Source organism: Myxocyprinus asiaticus, chromosome 45 (genome assembly GCF_019703515.2).
Source record: "Myxocyprinus asiaticus isolate MX2 ecotype Aquarium Trade chromosome 45, UBuf_Myxa_2, whole genome shotgun sequence".
In the NCBI taxonomy this organism is placed as follows: Eukaryota; Metazoa; Chordata; class Actinopteri; order Cypriniformes; family Catostomidae; genus Myxocyprinus; species Myxocyprinus asiaticus.
In genome coordinates, this window is record NC_059388.1 from 14,675,911 (window position 1) to 14,693,849 (window position 17,939).

General features: G+C 40.3%; 1 pseudogene; it reads right to left on the minus strand.

The window, feature by feature from the left end:
* Positions 1-59: 59 nt before the first annotated feature.
* Positions 60-13,354, minus strand: LOC127434924 (pendrin-like; annotated as a pseudogene).
* Between the last annotated feature and the right edge of the window lie 4,585 nt (positions 13,355-17,939).

Genomic DNA, 17,939 nt, shown 5'->3' on the forward strand with positions numbered 1-17,939 from the left:
TGTGATACCACATATGCCTGAGTTCTGTATTTGGGCACTTTAGCATTTTAAGTGTAAACTTATTTCGTGAGATAGCGCCCACTTTTGGACCCGCTGGTGGTTTCCAGCTGGATGAAGAGAATGACGTCATGGACAGTAAGGATAGGATGTCTCTCGTAACCTCCTAGTCAAAGAAGGAGAGTCCATTCTCCTGACAAGTTCACCTGTGACATGAGGACCCTTCAGGTTATTCACTGTGTCATAATCTGCCATTACCAGACTGAAGTCAGATGTATGCCATGTTCAAATGTAGCCACTGAAGTAAAAAGAGGTGACCCCTTTTCACCCAGGCCTTAATTTTTTAAACCTTAACCTGGTCCCTTAAAGAAAATAATGACTGTTAAAATCTGAAGGAGATTGATTGAGTTTTGTTAAGAGCACTATCTGTGTGTTACCAATCCAGAACAGGTCTTACCGTCACATCCTCCGATATAAATATTGACCCTAATTCGTATGAATTCCTTGACAATCTTGAATCTTGAATGACCTACACTATAGCACTCTTAATTAAATACTCTTAAAAATACAGTCTTGACAATACTGAGTAATTACAATGTAATAACTGTACTTGTTTTTTGTAATAGATAAAGTGGTGAAATTAAACCATACTTAAAGCTGTAGTGTGCAATTTCTGTGTCACTAGCATCACCAAATGGAATTGCAAAAATAATGCACTCTCTCCCTGTCCACCATTGGTCAGCAAACAGTTCTACCCAAACTCATGCCATTGGTTGAGCCAGTGTTTCTACGTTGAGCTGTTTAGGTGAGAGAAACCTTCAAATTGCTTACTTACAGTTGTCTCCGCATATTAAGCTGGGATAGGGAAACGTTTTTTAACATTGAAAATATTACACAATATATTTACCTTTGAGGCCCTGAATTACAGTGGTGCATACATATAGCAAAATAAAGTTTGGGATCTATCAAGTTTCAAATTTGTTCCAAATGTGGCAATGCTGTGAGGTGACAAATTATTAATCTCGTTGGGTTTAAAAGTATGCTGTTTGCATGTTTACACATGTTTAATGCACAAGATTGCTCTAATAATGGTCATCGTATTGTTTTATTGCAGTTAACAATAACACAGCAAAGAGCAATAAAGATGGCTCACCAGTTTGAGACTTGGCTGCTACCACATCCAGGAATTAGACGGCAGAGAAATCCACCACCAGGCTGTGGATATGGACTCTGGGTACTGAAACACTAACAGGCAGCTCAGATGTCCAGTCCACTTGCACCTTCACCTCTGGGTCTGGCCAAGCCGGACCGTTCACCAGCCCGGGGCTCTGTTCTGTCTCAAAGGCTTTGTTGTCTACTCCCATTGAGGCCACTGGTACTAATCCATCCTGTGAAGAACAGCAGAAAAAGGCGAGGTCCAGAATTGGGTGTCAGTGATGGGTCAGCCACATGTCAAAGCATACTTTTATTAACCAACATTTTATTTACATGCATTTTAGAAAGTTTTGAATGAATGGAATGTACAAATACTGCAAAATCTGCAGGAAACTGTTGTGCACAATGTACCTCGGTAAGTTTTAGTTTGCCCTTTTTAAAGAGTTTGTGAATCTTCTTTAATGCCTTATTTCTTTTCTTGAACACCCGTACTGCATCAAACCCCACCTGTAAGAATTTACTTCGTATTAATTCATTATACAAATAAACAGTCATTATTCTCAATTGTTTTTTTTTTGTTTTTTTTCTGTAAATTTTCTTTATGTCAGACTTCATGTCATGTTTTATACTTTCGTAAACTCACCTTATCTCTAAACTTCTCTTTGAAGTAGTCAATGTTTGCTAAGTAAATGGATGAGTTGCATTTGAAAGTCTGAGAATATCTGTATTTTTATTATTTTAAGGCAAAATTACTTAATAAGAGTTTGAGAGATATGGATAAAAAAATTAAAAAAGTGCAGAGTAGCGTGTAATTTATTATTTACACCACATAATTTATATCTTACAATTCTGTAATCTTTCATGTTTTTGTAGATATTAGTGTCTGGGATATTTCCAAGGGTTGAAGAGGAAGGGCTGAATGAAATGGGAGAAACCAATATCTTAATTGATAACATTTGAATTTTGTCATATCCTCGTCAGCCTCTGCTCCTCCAAACTCCTCTCACTCCCCTGATTATTAATTACTTCCACCTGCTCCCCATCAGACAATCAACCAGAACAGTATAAAGTCTCACCACTTTCCCTCAGTCATTGTCTAGTCTCATTTGGACCTGCTACTAATGTGTAAAGCTCTCCCTAGAATCATAGTTTTTGTGAATAATTTACCAGTTAGTCTTTGGTCAGCCTTCGGTCAGCCTAGTTATTTTATACCCTGATATAATCTGTGGTTTTCCGTTTTCTCTTTGTTTAGTAGTTAATAAACTGCATCTGGGTTCAGCTCCTTGTCTCGGCTTCATAACAGAAGACTAGGCCGCTAAACATGAACCCAGCAAGAACGGCGTCAGCCATGGAGCGTTTTCTTGAGCATGAGCAACAACTAATACAACACGAAGAGGCGCTTCATGATAAGCAACGTCAACTAGAGAAGCTATCACTTACCCTGACTGCTGCAGCATGTCATCCTGCCCCAGACTTTGCTTCAACTCCAGTAGCGCCATTCTCAGTCTCTCCTCCTCCGTTCGTTCTGTTTCCTGGAAACTTCTGCCCTCTGGCTCCACCTAAGTGTTTCTCTGGCGATGCAAAGACGTGCAGCGGCTTCCTCCTTCAATGTTCACTGGCTTTTGAGTTACAAACCCAACACTTCTCCACAGATCACTCCAAGATAGCATACATTATTTCTCTCCTCTCTGGGAAGGCACTATAATGGGGAAATGCCATCTGGAATCAGGGAGGTCCCGTGATGCAGTCCATTGATGCCTTCATAACCCATTTCCGTGAGGTTTGAGTCCACTACTGGAGCCTCCTTTGCCAGTGAACAACTAAGCCGTTTCCATCAAGGCAAACTATCGGTCGCTGAATATGCCCTGTGCTTCCGCACGCTTGCTTCCGCCTGTCATTGGAATGAGCCAGCGCTGTTTACTCGTTACTGCCAGGGTCTAAACAAGTCCCTTCAAATGCATCTAGCTGGTGTGGATGACTCCCGAGGATTGGAATTCCTCCAATTCTCTCTTCGTGTGGATCGTAGACTAAAACGGTGCTCGACTGACCACGACTATTCAGCTCCGCCACTTCCCAAGACCAAGACTGAGGAAGAGGAGCCAATGCAACTAGGCACAACCCACCTGACACCGACTGAGCATAGGAGGTGGATTATCAACAACCTCTGCCTTTATTGTGGAGCGGCTGATCATCACATATCCACCTGTCCTATTCGTCCACCCAGACTGCTGGTAAGCTCTGTTTCCTGTGAGCCTGTATATGGGAAACCCTTTTGTATAGACATCACGGTTTCAACTTCCACTTCCTCAATCCTTGTACATGCCCTTCTAGACTCCAGGTCGGCAGGCAACTTCATTGCCCCCTCACTAGTCAAACAGCTCAACCTCTGGACAGAACCTGTCACTAAACCCTTACCCATCCACTCTGTCATTGGCAAACCTATTGGCTCAGGCTTGATCACTCACCAAACTACGCCACTCACCATCCAAGTAGGAGTCCTCCATACCGAGTCACTGTCATTACTCATTCTCCCCGATTCCACAACAGACCTCATACTCGGTCTACCCTGGCTTCTCCGCCACAATCCAATCATTTCCTGGTCCACCAAAGAGGTAGCTGCCTTGGGCGAGCGCTGCTTTACACAATGTCTAGTATTACCCACTCGCCCTTAACCTCTTAGATCCATCTCTTGTTTAGCCACTTCTGTAGAGAGCCCACATGTCTCATTAAACACCACCATCCCATCAGCTTACCAAGACTACCTACCTTTTTTCAGTGCTCAAAAGGCCTCCCAACTCCCTCCACACCGGCCCTGGGATTGCGCTATAGATCTTCTCCCAGGCTCACCTCTCACTAGAGGCAAGATATATCCCCTTTCGGTACCCGAGCAGAGAGCCATGGAGGAATATGTGGAGGAAGCCCTGAAACAGGGGTATATTCGCCCATCTACTTCTCCCGCTGCCTCAAGTTTCTTCTTTGTAAAAAAGTGAAAAGGATGGAGGTCTTCGCCCATGCATCGATTACCGTGCCCTTAACAGTATCACCGTGAAGTTCTCTTACCCGTTACCTTTGGTGCCAGCTGCCTTAAAACTCCTCCGAGGGGCCAACATCTTCACTAAACTCGACCTCCGCAGTGCCTATAATCTTATCCGTATCTGAAAGTGGGATGAGTGGAAGACCGCTTTCATCACCTCTAACGGCCACTTTGAATATCCGGTGATGCCGTATAGCCTGGTCAATGCCCCATCCGTTTTCCAGTCTTACATGAATGAGATCTTCCGTGATGTGCTCCCATTTTGTCCTAGTTTATATTGACATATACTCCTCTATTCTACCTCCCTAAGTTAACACATCCACCATGTAAGACTTGTACTTCATGTCTACAAGAGCACAGTCTGTACCTGAAGGATGAAAAATGCCTCTTCCACCAGTCCTCCATTCAATTTCAATTTGGGTTACATCATCAGTTCTAGTGGAGTTCAGATGGACACTTCCAAGGTGCAGGCCGAAACTATCTGGCCCCAACCTACCACCGTTAAGGAGTTACAGAGGTTCCTTGGTTTTGCCAATTTTTATCAAAGATTTATCCAGAACTTCAGCACTGTGGTCGCCCCTCTCACCGGTCTTCTAAGAGGTAAACCCAAAACACTCTCTTGGTCTCCACAAGCCACTAAAGCCTTCCAGCTGTTAAAGACTTCCTTTACTACAGCACCCATTCTCAGACATCCCAACCCAGACCTTCCCTTTGTTGTCGAGGTAGAAGCTTCAACCTCAGGGGTGAGGGCCGTACTCTCCCAGCATCAAGGTAATCCTCCCAAACTGTACCCTTGCACCTTCTATTCCAAGAAACTCCAGCCAAGATAAACTATGATGTTGGGAACCGAGAACTACTGGCCATTAAGCTGGCGCTCGAGGAATGGCGCCACTGGCTGGAGGGCGCTCATCACCCTATTACTGTTATAACCGACCACCGTAACCTCGAATATCTGCAATCTGCTAAACACCTAAACCCACGTCAAGCAAGATGAGCACTGTTCTTCACATGTTTTCACTTTACAGTCACCAATCGCTATGGTTCCAAAAATATTAAAGCCAACGCCCTTTCCCGGTTGCACTCCTCTGACCAGTCCACATCATCACCAGAACCCATACTACCTCCTTCACTCTTTGTCAACCCCCTACAGTGGGACATGGACCAACAAATCACCCAGGCAGCTTCATCGGAACCAGTACCAGCAGCCTGTCCACCCAGGTTAACCTATGTTCCCTCTGCACATTGCACAGCACTCCTTAAGTGGCTCCACTCTTCTCCTGGATCTGGACACCTTGGAATCTCCCATACCCTTAACCAACTCATGAACAAGTGCTGGTGGTCCACATCTAGTCCGGGACGTTACCAATTTCGTCTGCTCCTGCTCTGACTGTACCATGGCTAAGGCGCCTCAACATCTCCCGGCGGATAAGCAAGTACCTCTCCCCATTCCACACCGTCCTTGACACATTGGTTTGGACTTTATTTCTAGCCTTCCTCCTTCCCAAGGGTTTACTTGTATCTTTGTGGCAGTAGACCGGTTTTCTAAATCTTGCTGGCTGGTGCCTCTCAAAGGTCTACCCATGACCATGGAAACCACTTAGGTATTTTTCCAACATGTATTCCGGAACTTCGGGCTGCCCAAGGATATAGTATCGGACAGGGGACCTCAGTTCATCTCAAGGGTATGGAAGGCCTTCTTTAACCATCTGGGTGTCTCAATTAGTCTCTCCTCAGGTTATCATCCTCAGTCCAATGGTCAGACGGAGAGAAATATCCAGGAGATAGGACGGTTCCTTCGTACCTTCTGCCATACCAACCAGCAGGAGTGGAGCCGCTACCTACCCTGGGCGGAATATGCACAGAACTCTCTCCGTCACCCTTCCACTGGTCTCACTTCATTTCAATGTGTCCTTGGCTATCATTCACCCCTGTTTCCCTGGTCAGGAGAACCCTCTGATGTGCCAGCTGTGGATCACTGGTTCCGCAACAGCAAACGGATCTGGAATGCCGCTCACATCCACCTTCAGCGTGCTGTTCGACACCAGAAGATCGAAGGTGACACCAGACGCTCTATGACACCCAATTACCATCCAGGGCAGAAAGTCTGGCTTTCCACCAGGGACATTCTTCTCAAGCTCCTCTGTTGAAAGTTAAGTCCTTGTTTCATCGGCCCATTCACCATCATAAAACAAGTTAATCCTGTCACATACTGTCTAGCACTGCCTTCACATTACCATATCTCTCCTTTTCATGTATCCCTTCTAAAACCTCACATATGTTCTCCCCCAACAGAGCCTGATGAGGGTAACCCACCTCCGCCGCTGCTCCTGGAAGATGACACAGCTAACATCGTCAGGGCCATCTTGGACTCTCTGCATCGCCTGGGTCACCTGGAATACCTCGTGGACTGGGAGGGCTATGGTCCAGAGGAGCGGTCCTGGGTTCCCCGACATTACATCCTGGACCCATCACTTCTTACCCACTTCCATAGTCAACATCCTAATCGTCCAGCTCCTTGTGGTCGAGGCCGCCCAAGATGTCGAGTGTTATGGTCCGCGGGATACTGTCAGATCCAAATTTCAAATGCATTTTGTTTCTTTAAAAACACAATTCACCATGATGTACACTCACTGAGCAATTTATTAAGAACACTTTGGTCCTAATAAAGTGCCAAACGTGGTCTTCTGTTGTTGTAGCCCATCTGACTCAAGGTTGGACGTGTTGTGCATTCTGAGATGCTGTTCTGTTCACTACAATTGTACAGAGTGGTTATCTGAGTTACTGTAGCATTTCTGACTCAAACCAGTCTGGCCATTCTCCCTTGACCTCTCTCATCTCGTTGACCTGCTGCTCACTGGATGTTTTTTGTTTTTGGCCTCATTCTGAGTAAACTCTAGAGACTGTTGTGCATGAAAATCCCTGGAGATCAGCAGTTACAGAAATACTCAAACCAGCCCATCTGGCACCAACAATCATGCCACGGTCCAAATCACTGAGATCACATTTTTTCTCCATTCTGATGGTTGATGTGAACATTAAGTGAATCTCTTGACCTGTATCTGAATGATTTTATGCAGTGCACTGCTGCAACACGATTGGCTGATTAGATAATCGCATGAATAAGTATGTGTACAGATGTGCCTAATAAAGTACTCAGTGACTGTATTTCACATTTTAATTTACATTATTTTGTAATCATTGTCTAATTTGTATTTTACAGTGATTAATCTCTTATCCTTTAAATTGTTTAATATTACTCATCAAATAGTTATATGGTGTCAATACTGCATCAAAACACCCTTATTGATTGTAATGCCCTTTTATCGAGAGAGCTATAAATGGCCTGTCATTTTCTATTGGTCTCTTTATGACACCATGTATTACTAAAACTTGTATTCTGAAATAGATCCTAAACATCGAGCTGCGCTACTTCAAATTCACAGGACGTGCTTACATTTCTCAATTAATATAATCCCCATAGCCAACAGCCCAGTTACGTTGAATTGCTTTTGCATCAGCTGGTGTACTAAAGTACTGTGCTGTTACTATTTATGCTAAAAGCACTTTTCCAAGTCCTTAAAGTATTAATCAAAGATACTTACAACTGTGTTTGGACCACCACTGTGCCCATCTCAAATACCAGACCAGCCAGCAGGCCCACATCTAACCCCAGGACACCAGGCATGTAGCTATCCAGATAACCTGCAGATGGATCAAGAATTCACACACCGCAAAGATCCTAAAACACAATTAGCCTACAAAACTCGTATACATGTATAGGTTTAATACAGGTAAAGTGGGTCACTTTCTGATAATTTGTTATTACTGTTGCTGTAAAATATGATGCAAAAAGACACTAAAGATCTCTACTACATTATACCGAGGGAAAAGGAAGGAATATTAAATATAAGTGTTCCACTTTACCTGCATTCACCCTACATTTATACTGTATGTTGAAAACATTCTGGTCACTGTTTCATCAAACAACTGACTCTGCTTTGTCATCTCATGCTGTTGATGTTCATTTATCAGTCTTTTAATGATACTTACACAGTCTGTCCTGTTTTGTCTCCAGAGTACGGGCACATCAGAAATCTGCATGAACATCCCTTTCAAATTGGCTATAACAATCCCAACCAGCACTGACTGTGGGACAAACAGGGAAGTTATCAAGGTAAGTTTATGATCAGTATTGACTGTATTTTAATTGGTAATAGTGAGATAAACTTTGTGAGTCCGTAAGGATTATATTTGCTCAAGTTACAATTTGATCTAATATCAAGCATAAGTCACAGTAAGAGATAAAGAGGACCTGATACTAACTAATAACAAAGATAAAGCATGTCTCAGGTCTTTGTTTGATACACTGATCACTATGCTTGTATTGCATTCAGTGAATTTGTTGGAAAAGATGTTTATAAATCCTATATGATAATTGGCATTAGAAGTCAGATTATTTTATCAATGAAATGACAGTCTTGTCTGGGTTTTAGGACCCTATGATTGTAATTATTTATAACCCTATTTTGATACTTTCACCAGTTCCAAAGCTCTAATTAAAGAGATATGTTACTGGTTATCAGGCCTGGACAATATTCAACTCTTTCATGTTTATAATGTTTTTTTAACTTCATTAACACCATTGATTAAATTCATTAATACCACACCTTCTGTAGGGTGCTCTCCTATATTGCTGTCCATGACAGTGCAGTGCTGGCCACAAAGCTTGAGAAACATCCATTGAAGACGTTGCTGACACCAAAAGCTATCAGCTCCTGATGGATATATAAAAAAGTAAGTAACACTGCATCCAGAACATGCCCTGGTCATACTTCATCTCAAAATAATAATAATTAAAAAAAAAATTATGTTAATCACTGTATATTTTGATAAATTAATTGAAGCCTACATTTTGTAGAATTTTTGCACTGAGAAATTATTTTATCATTTGCATTGTTATTTCGCAGACAATTTTTTCCAAACCAGATTACAAATAAGAAATATAACAAACCATTTGTCATATAGCCAACAAAATCTGTAGTATAATTTCATTCTGTATCAATTTGCACGACAGTTAAAGGGATAGTTTACCCAAAATGTTATATTCTCGCATTATTTACCCTTATGCCATCCCAGATGTGAATGACTTTCTTTTTCTGCTGAACACAAACAAAGATTTTTAGAAGAATATTTAAGCTCTGTAGGTCTTCACAGTGGAAGTGAATGGTGGCCAGAATATTGAAGGTCCAAAAAGGATATAAAGGCAGCATAAAAATTTATCCACATGACTCTAGTGGTTTAATCCATATATTCAGAAGCGATATGATTAGTGTGGGTGAGAAACAAGCAATATTTAAGTCCTTTCTTTACTCTAAATTCTCCTCCCTGCCCAGTAGGTGGTGATATGCACAAATAATGCAAATCGCCAAAAACAAAAGAAGACTGTGAAAGTGAAAGTGGAGATTTATAGTAAAAAAGGACTTAAATATTGATCTGTTTCTTGCTCACAGCTATCATATCGCTTCTGAAGATATAGATTTAACCACTGGATTCATATGGATTACTTTCATTCTGCCTTCATATGTTTTTTGGACCTTCAAAGTTCTGACCACCATTCACTTGCATTGTATGGGCATACAGAGCTGAGATATTCTTCCAAAAATTGTTTGTGTTCAGCAGAAGACAAATGGGATGGCATGAGGGTGAGTAAATGATGAGAGAATTACATTTTTTTGTGTGAACTGTCCCTTTAAGCACCTATGTAGCCACTTAGAATACAGGAAGGGGATTTGTTTTCTGAATTATATTTTTTTGCGTTCCCTCGCTATATGTTTTGCATTCCCAAAATGCAAAAAAAAAAATAATAAAAAAATAAACTCATTCTCATTACTGTAATGCTGAAAAAATGAAATTATTTAAATTGATAGAATTTGTTGTAGTGCCATTCGTTTCCTTTAATAAAAAAATATTATTGTATTACAGAATTGTGGTGCTGTAATGACAGTCAAATGAGTATCAACGTTAAAAATTATGAGAAACTTCTATCAAGAGATTATGGGAGAAACATTTAAACCTGGTATTGGAGGAGGGAGTATGGGCTAGGATTCTAAAAAACGTCAAGTCTGTATCTAGAGATGCAATAATAATAGTGGGAGTTAAATGTTGATTCAATGTATATATGTTTTGTTTTTCTTTATCAACTATATGAATCAATAAAAACATTTATAGAATATATTTATTAGAATAAAAGAATTATGAGAATAAAAAACTGAAAAGTAAAAGTTGCAGTTGCATTATGTAAATTACACTTTTATGGGTTCATAATTGTCATGAAAATAATGTTACAATGCAAAACATAATAATGGTATGCAATCATAGCACAAATAAAATATATTTAAAAAAATTAAAATAAATTATTTTGACCTCGGTGTAAAATATATTTTCCATGTTTTCGTGAGATCCACCATCTAAATCTTTTTTTAGTTCAAGGTTGTTTGAGAAGAAATGGAAGTTAGATGAATATAGCTATGTCCAGTAGCTCTCAGCTGCACTACCTGGTTTACAAATTATATCAACTACTGTGAATTTGGCAGGTGATAGTGATCTTAGAAGGTCAGTTAGTTCTTTTTGAACATTACAGTAATTTAGGGGCCTGGGTAGCTCAGCGAGTATTGATGCTGACTACCACCCCTGGAGTTTCGAGTTCAAGTCCAGGGTGTGCTGAGTGAATCCAGCCAGGTCTCCTAAGCAACCAAATTGGCCCGGTTGCTAGGGAGGGTAGAGTTACATGGGGTAACCTCCTCGTGGTCGCGATTAGTGGTTCTCGCTCTCAATGGGGCGCATGGTAAGTTGTACGTGGATCGCGGAGAGTAGCATGAGCCTTCACATGCTGTGAGTCTCCACGGTGTCATGCACAGCAAGCCACGTGATAAGATGGACGGATTGACGGTCTCAGAAGCGGAGGTAACTGAGACTTGTCCTCCGCTACCCGGATTGAGGTGAGTAACAGCGCCACCACAAGGACCTAGTAAGTAGTGGAAATTGGGCATTCCAAACTGGGAGAAAAGGGGATAAAAAATAAATAAATAAATAAAAAAACATTACACTAATTTCTCTGTCTGTGGGAGGAGAGGTCTGGTTTGGCCCTTATAATACTCCAGAAAGTACTTCACGCACACACAAGCACCTTTAATTTACCTCCCCGTTAAATAGCACACATTTTTTTTTTTTATAGGTACTGACTAATGCATTCATGCCATCTCACAATCAAACATTCATTCACATATACCTGGTTGCCATCAACTGTGTAGTCATGTTTTGCTGCATAGACTTTGGCTACTGAGAGTGCTGCAGCATAACCGACCACTGCTGTAGAAAAACTGGAACCCAGAATTTTGCCAGTAAGTGCTATATTTGGTGACTGGGCAGGAGCAAACCTGTGGGAATTATGGTAGATTCACAGGTTCTGTATGCTGTCCAAGTACTGTGGGCCTTTGTTTTACATAATGCCCTCTGATTACTTTTCCAACTCTAAAAAACTGAAATTTTGTGTTGATTTCTTTCACAGCCATAACTATGAAGATTGTTAGTAATCCAGCAACCAAATCTGCAAAGTTCGTTTGGTTGATGTTCCTCCCTACATCACTGAGAGTCTAGATTTGAAACGATTAAGAAAATGTATGTACAGTATAAACTGTAGGTGAGTTGTATTCATTTCCCAAACATAATGCCACATTTTATTGTATTTGATTTATAAATCAGGGAATAATCATATCACTTAGATGTGAAGATAGTGATGCAAGAGACTCACATAAGCAAAAGAGAAGAATCCATTGTGGTTGTGGGTAGGAACGGATAGGACGGTTTTAATCTGGGAGATGAAAACATGGGAGGCGGCAGCAGTTGTGAAGCCCCCTACTAGGGGCTCTGACAGATATTGGACTAGAAATCCCACCTGCATCAGCCACATGGCCACCTGGGATGGAGCAAAACATTTGATTTACAACAAACTGGCTTCATAAAAATGGACAATGCAGCTTTACGGTTTGCCTTAAAAATATTAATACAGTATTTCAAGATGTGTAAGAAGTAGTTTTAAGATAAAACTTTCTTCCAGTATGCTGGAAGTTTAGGGATGGAATATTGCTATAATGAAATATTTGCAGGTTTACCTGAAATAATCCAACCAACACTGTTATAGTGGAAGCCACCATGATTCTCTGGGCCGCTTGGGCATCTACATCCACCTCCATAAATGTTTCCTCTGTTACTGTTTCATTCACACCTGTCATGTTCACCGGACGCAGGAAGTGCTCATTGGGGGCAAAGGTCAAAACGACAGAGCCCACCATTAAATGGGTTACTGGAAATGGACCTGAAGGGGGTTTGGCAAAAACATGCAGTGTTGGGTAAGTTACTAAAAAAAAAAGTAATTCACTGTAAACTACTAACTACTTCTCTTAAATTATAATCAGATTACGTCACTGATTTCCTCCCCCATCCCCCGGAATATATGCCCCTGACTTCTGCGTTCCAAACCGGGAAATGTGAAAATGGTCCATTAGTTATTAAGCAGTTATGTTAGAGGATGTACCCACAGACATGTGTCTGGAGGTGCCCAGCACAAAGTATGTGAGGATAGGAAAGAATGCTGAGTAAAGTCCATAGACTGGTGCCACAGAAACCAGCAATACATAGGCCACACCTGTACAGCACACTGAATCCATGACCACCTTAAAATGCCATGTCATCATTGCAGTTTTCATGGTTTTATTCACAGAGTGGAACTTACCTTGTAAACGGCATACCAGTCCTGTAGTGATCCCAGAGATGACATCACCAGGCAACCACTGCTTGACTGGGTATGTCAGAAGCCAATCCAGGATTGGGAGAAGCCCCTTAATTTTCTGAACGGCCCACTTATCTGTACATCTGTAGTATATATAATTAGAAAGCAGACTGTAAACTTAGAAAACACACACTATATGCTATAGATGTGTTAAGCTTCTCATATTATGTTGTGCAGACTCACCTACAGGTTCTTCTCAGTTGTTCTTGTAAGTTCCTGGCCACTTGGGCTTGTCTCTTATTGACTTCATCAAAGACCCGGTTTGAGTATATAGGTCGTAATACATGGTAGTCATTTTCATGTTGACACATATCCATCATGACTCCTGATTTGTGTGTAAATCCCGCTTTGTGTGATGTTTTTTACAGCCTCGTATCTGATAAGAGATTATTAGAATCTGTGTTGAAAATGCTACTGGGTAGTTAGTTGACATGCTATTCTCCATCTAAAACTATTTTAAATTACATTTTGCTAATTATTTTAGCATTATTATTCATGCAGCATTTATGAATTCATTTTAATTGGAAGACTACATGGATTATTTGTACTTTTAAACATTGTTTTTCTACACGGCAGGGCCATTTAAAATGAACTATTCAAGACAAATGGTGACCTAATATGTACATTTTCCCTTATAGATCCATTTAAATTTTAACCTAAGATCTTCATGTTAATAAAAAGAATTCCATGGACATGTTATGCATCAACTACCCTAGCACATTACCTAAAAAAAGAATGTTTTCTTTTAATTAGATCAGTACATTACAAGCTGGTCCAAACAATCTGACTGATTAGACCAAAAGTGCCCTTCTCACATTTTCTGGCGGTATACCTCCCTGCCTAATAGACCAGCACTCTCCTTTGTCTCGAATATCACTGAACTCTAACATCACTCAACCTGTTGATGTTAGAAACGCTTTAGCTAAAGGGCAGGGGAACGCAAACTCACACTCTGAATGAGAGGGTTTGTGTTTGCATCTAAGCCTCTCTCCCTCACATCTGAGCTATATTTAAAGGTCATTGTGTCTTAATATGCTCGGTGACCTATATGAGAGTGGAGTGTTTAGATCCTTTGAAAATATGGTTCAACATTTTAGGATTCCCAGATCTCAGTTCTTTAGGTATTTACAGCTGTTCCACCTGCTCTGTACTATTTTTGGGAGTAGCATACACCCCCCTAAAGCGGCAGATACTCTGGGAGAGGTGATTACTGCTTTTGGAAAAGGTCATGAGGCATCAGTGTATTACTCCCTGTTAATTCAGAGTCTGGGGGACAGAGCTTCAACCACTCTCAAGAGATTATGGGAGAAAGATTTAAACTTAGTATTGTAGGAGGGAGTGTGGGCTAGGATTCTAAAAAAACGTCAAGTCTGCATCTAGAGATGGAAGGGTGCGTCTGATGCAATTTAAGATTTTACATCGATTCTATTGGACCCCCTCTAGATTGTATAGGCTTGGTCTTAAAGTCACACCCACCTGCTGGCAATGCCAGTCAGAAGACAGGGACACAACCCATGTATTTTAGTGGTGTGTTAAGATCCAAGAATTTTGGTTGAGGGTTCAGAGTTTTATGTGTGACATATTGGACACTCAGTTTTCATTTTGCCCCAGACTCTGTATCGTAGGCGATGGGGCGGTCATTAATATAGGGGATAGACATTTAAAAAGTTGGGTCCTAACCAGAGTTATGATCGGCAGACGGATCATTCTGAGGGGATGGCAGTCGGCTGGCGCACCCTCATTTCAGGAGTGGTGCAAAGAGATGGGCGGGGTGGTGGCATTCGAAGAGGTAATTTATAGAATGCTGGGAAAATGGGATTTGTTTAACAGGAAGTGGTGTAGATATTTGGCTTTTTTGGAGGGTTCTCGGGAAGGGGTAGTGGAGAGGGATTTGTAGTTTAAATGTGTATTTGCATTCTTATTGTTTTTTGAAAGTATACTTTTTTATGTTTTTTTTTTATTTTTATGTTCTAATTATTTATGACCACTGTAGTGCATGTTTGGGGGGTGGGGGGGGTTGGATATGTTCTATGTCAGATCCCTAGTTCATATGTGTTGTCTAAAATTACCTTAATCTTAATCAGTTTTACTATAACACCAAACTGCATTGATATTAAATGAAATCCCGCATTCATTCAGCTATTTATTCTAACTTGGATTAGATTACATTTATTTCTTGCCATAGACAACACCAACATAGACCAACCAACACAGACATTGAGCAACCCCCCCCCCCCCCCAGTACCGCACTCACATAATTAGTTGAATATAAAGTCTTACCTGTCAGTCCCAATTAGCTCCATCTGATGTCATAAAGAAATTTCAGAGTCAAAGAAAAGAAGCATCCATGCCAGATATCCATTAAACATGTATTTTGTCAGAGTCAAAGAGGTCACAAATAGGTCATTTCTCTTCTCCTCTTCTCTTAGTCTCTCTGTCTTAATGAGACCAGAATCCCTCTCTATTGCATTTATAAGCAGAGTTGGGATGTGGGAGGTGTATCAGGTTCAGGCCCCCAAAGGAAGCAGAAGGGAATTACATCAGAGGCCCATAGTATGTGTCCTGGCAGAGGGTGATTGTCCCTCCCAACCATGTGAGAAAGTGTTTGTGTCTGTTTGTAAAATGAGTGTATGTTGTAAGTGTGTTTGAGAGAGGGAGTAGGGGCATGTTGATAAAAGAGTCTGTGATCTGTCAAAGGTGGGTGTTCGTTATGTGTGTGTGTGTATTTTTTTGCTTACGTACAGTATGTACACGTTGACCAGTTCAGGTGCGATTGAACAATCTTGAGAGAATGATTTGATCTGTGCATGTTGTGATCAGACCTTGCCCTGTCAGTACAGAATGTCTATATATGCCCAGATCACCCCTCAGAACATGAGCCAGCTCCTTCATACATAGTGTCTGATTATCTGTCAGTAAGCCAGAATTGACTCTGAACTTTGTCTGAAATGAGTTGGTTGATGATGATGATTATTTTAGGCTTGGTACTTCTGTCTTTCAATTCTGTCAGTTTGCAAGGTGTTGGAGCAGACAGATTGTTGAAGTCTTCTGAGACTTGCCTCTTTGGTGAGACCTCTATTCATCTCTGTTTGTTTCAGTAATAGTCTCTATAAAAACACAGTCCAACTAGGTCAGAGACCCCAAAACACAACAGTCTGGGGTTTGTGTTTATGTGCATGAGGTGGCTGAATTTAATCTTACTTTTTAATTAATTTGTAATTAAATGTGGTTTTGTCCATAAAGATTTTGCTTACTTAAATCCGTAAATTTATGGGAATTTCACCAAACACTCTTACATATTCGGGTCTTTAGAGGCCCGATACTTATATCAATCACAAATTGATCTACAAATTGCACATACAGTATAGTGTCAAATTTTCTAAATATTTTCAAGACAATTAGAAAATAATAGAAAAAATGTATTTTGATATATTTTGATGATTTATTTTTATATATATCAAAGAGAAAATCCAACAAATCAAGACAAATGTACAGTTGAACAGGTTTAATTCCTTTCACACTGAGATGCAACTGGTTGCCAAAAACATACTGAGCTTCACATAACACAAGATACACATAAGCTACACATAATCTACACATAAGTATTTTTTCAGGCACTTATTGAGTCTAAATAGATGCACAACTTACATCATTTCAGTAGTACACCCAAATGACAATAGTCATATCTTACTGTTCACGTGTTGTACTTGCTATGGTTTACTTCCATGTTATTTATTGTCAGATGTATCTCAAATCAATCACTGAAACATCAGTGCCACTTTGAGTAAGAAATAGCATGTACACTATGTATGTTTACATGCATATGGAATACTGATAAATCACCATTGCTGGTAATTCACTGTTGCACAGAAAATCATCGTGATATAGTATTTATTTTTTAGGAATATAGTACTCATTCCTTTTGTAATAAACAAAGAAATAAATATTCTGTGATAGCAAACATATATAAATATGAAATAAGCATAAAATGTAATAATAAAAAAAAAAATCATACCCTAAACACTTTTGGCACTATACATTTTTTTTATATCATGTTTTATTTTATTTTATTTTATTGAATTTTTATTTACATTTTTTGGCTCTTTTCTTTCATTCATTCTTTATTTCTTTCCTTTTTTTGTGTTACATATTTGTAAGAGAGAGACTGAAGAATACTACATTCCACCATACAGGTGGTGGAATTAGGTCCCGGGTCACTAAAGAACTGAGGTATGCGTTTAAGGGTTAAGGGGCAGTTTTGTTCCCAAGCTATAGCCAAGTACAGTGCGTACACAGGTCCAAGATCATTGTCTTGAAGCTTAGATGATGTGCCCATACTACTAAAGTTAGTTTGCCTTGACTTGTCCTCAAAGTTTTCCCTCTAGTGGCCTCTTCAAGGACTTGTCTCTCTCTCTCTTGTCAAATTTTTATTGATGAAAATAGGCTAAGTCACGCACAATATCTAAATGATAATAAAATATGAGGAATGCACTGAGATTGCAGAGTAAACTGCAGAAAACTCGCTGTTAAAGCTTCTTAAAGCACTTTTATAAATTAAAAGACTGAACAAGCATGCAATAAACTACCAGCGGAATGAGTGAACTTTGACCAGACTGACCACTTTTACACTCACGCCTCGTCTCGCGCAAGAGCACCGCGTTGTTTTAGACGCTGTTTCAGTCTAAAAAGAACGCCAACGTTTCACAAACGCATCTCGAGACAACTACGTTCTGTTCTATTCGTTGCGCTGCGTCTGGCTTCAATCTCTCTCTCTCTCTCTCTCTCTCTCTCTCTTTCTCTCTCTCTCATTTCTCCTTTTTTTTTTTTTTTTTTTTTTGGCGCAATAACGCGTTCGGTCTGAACGGCCCCTATAATGCCCTAAAAATAATGCACGCTCCTATGATG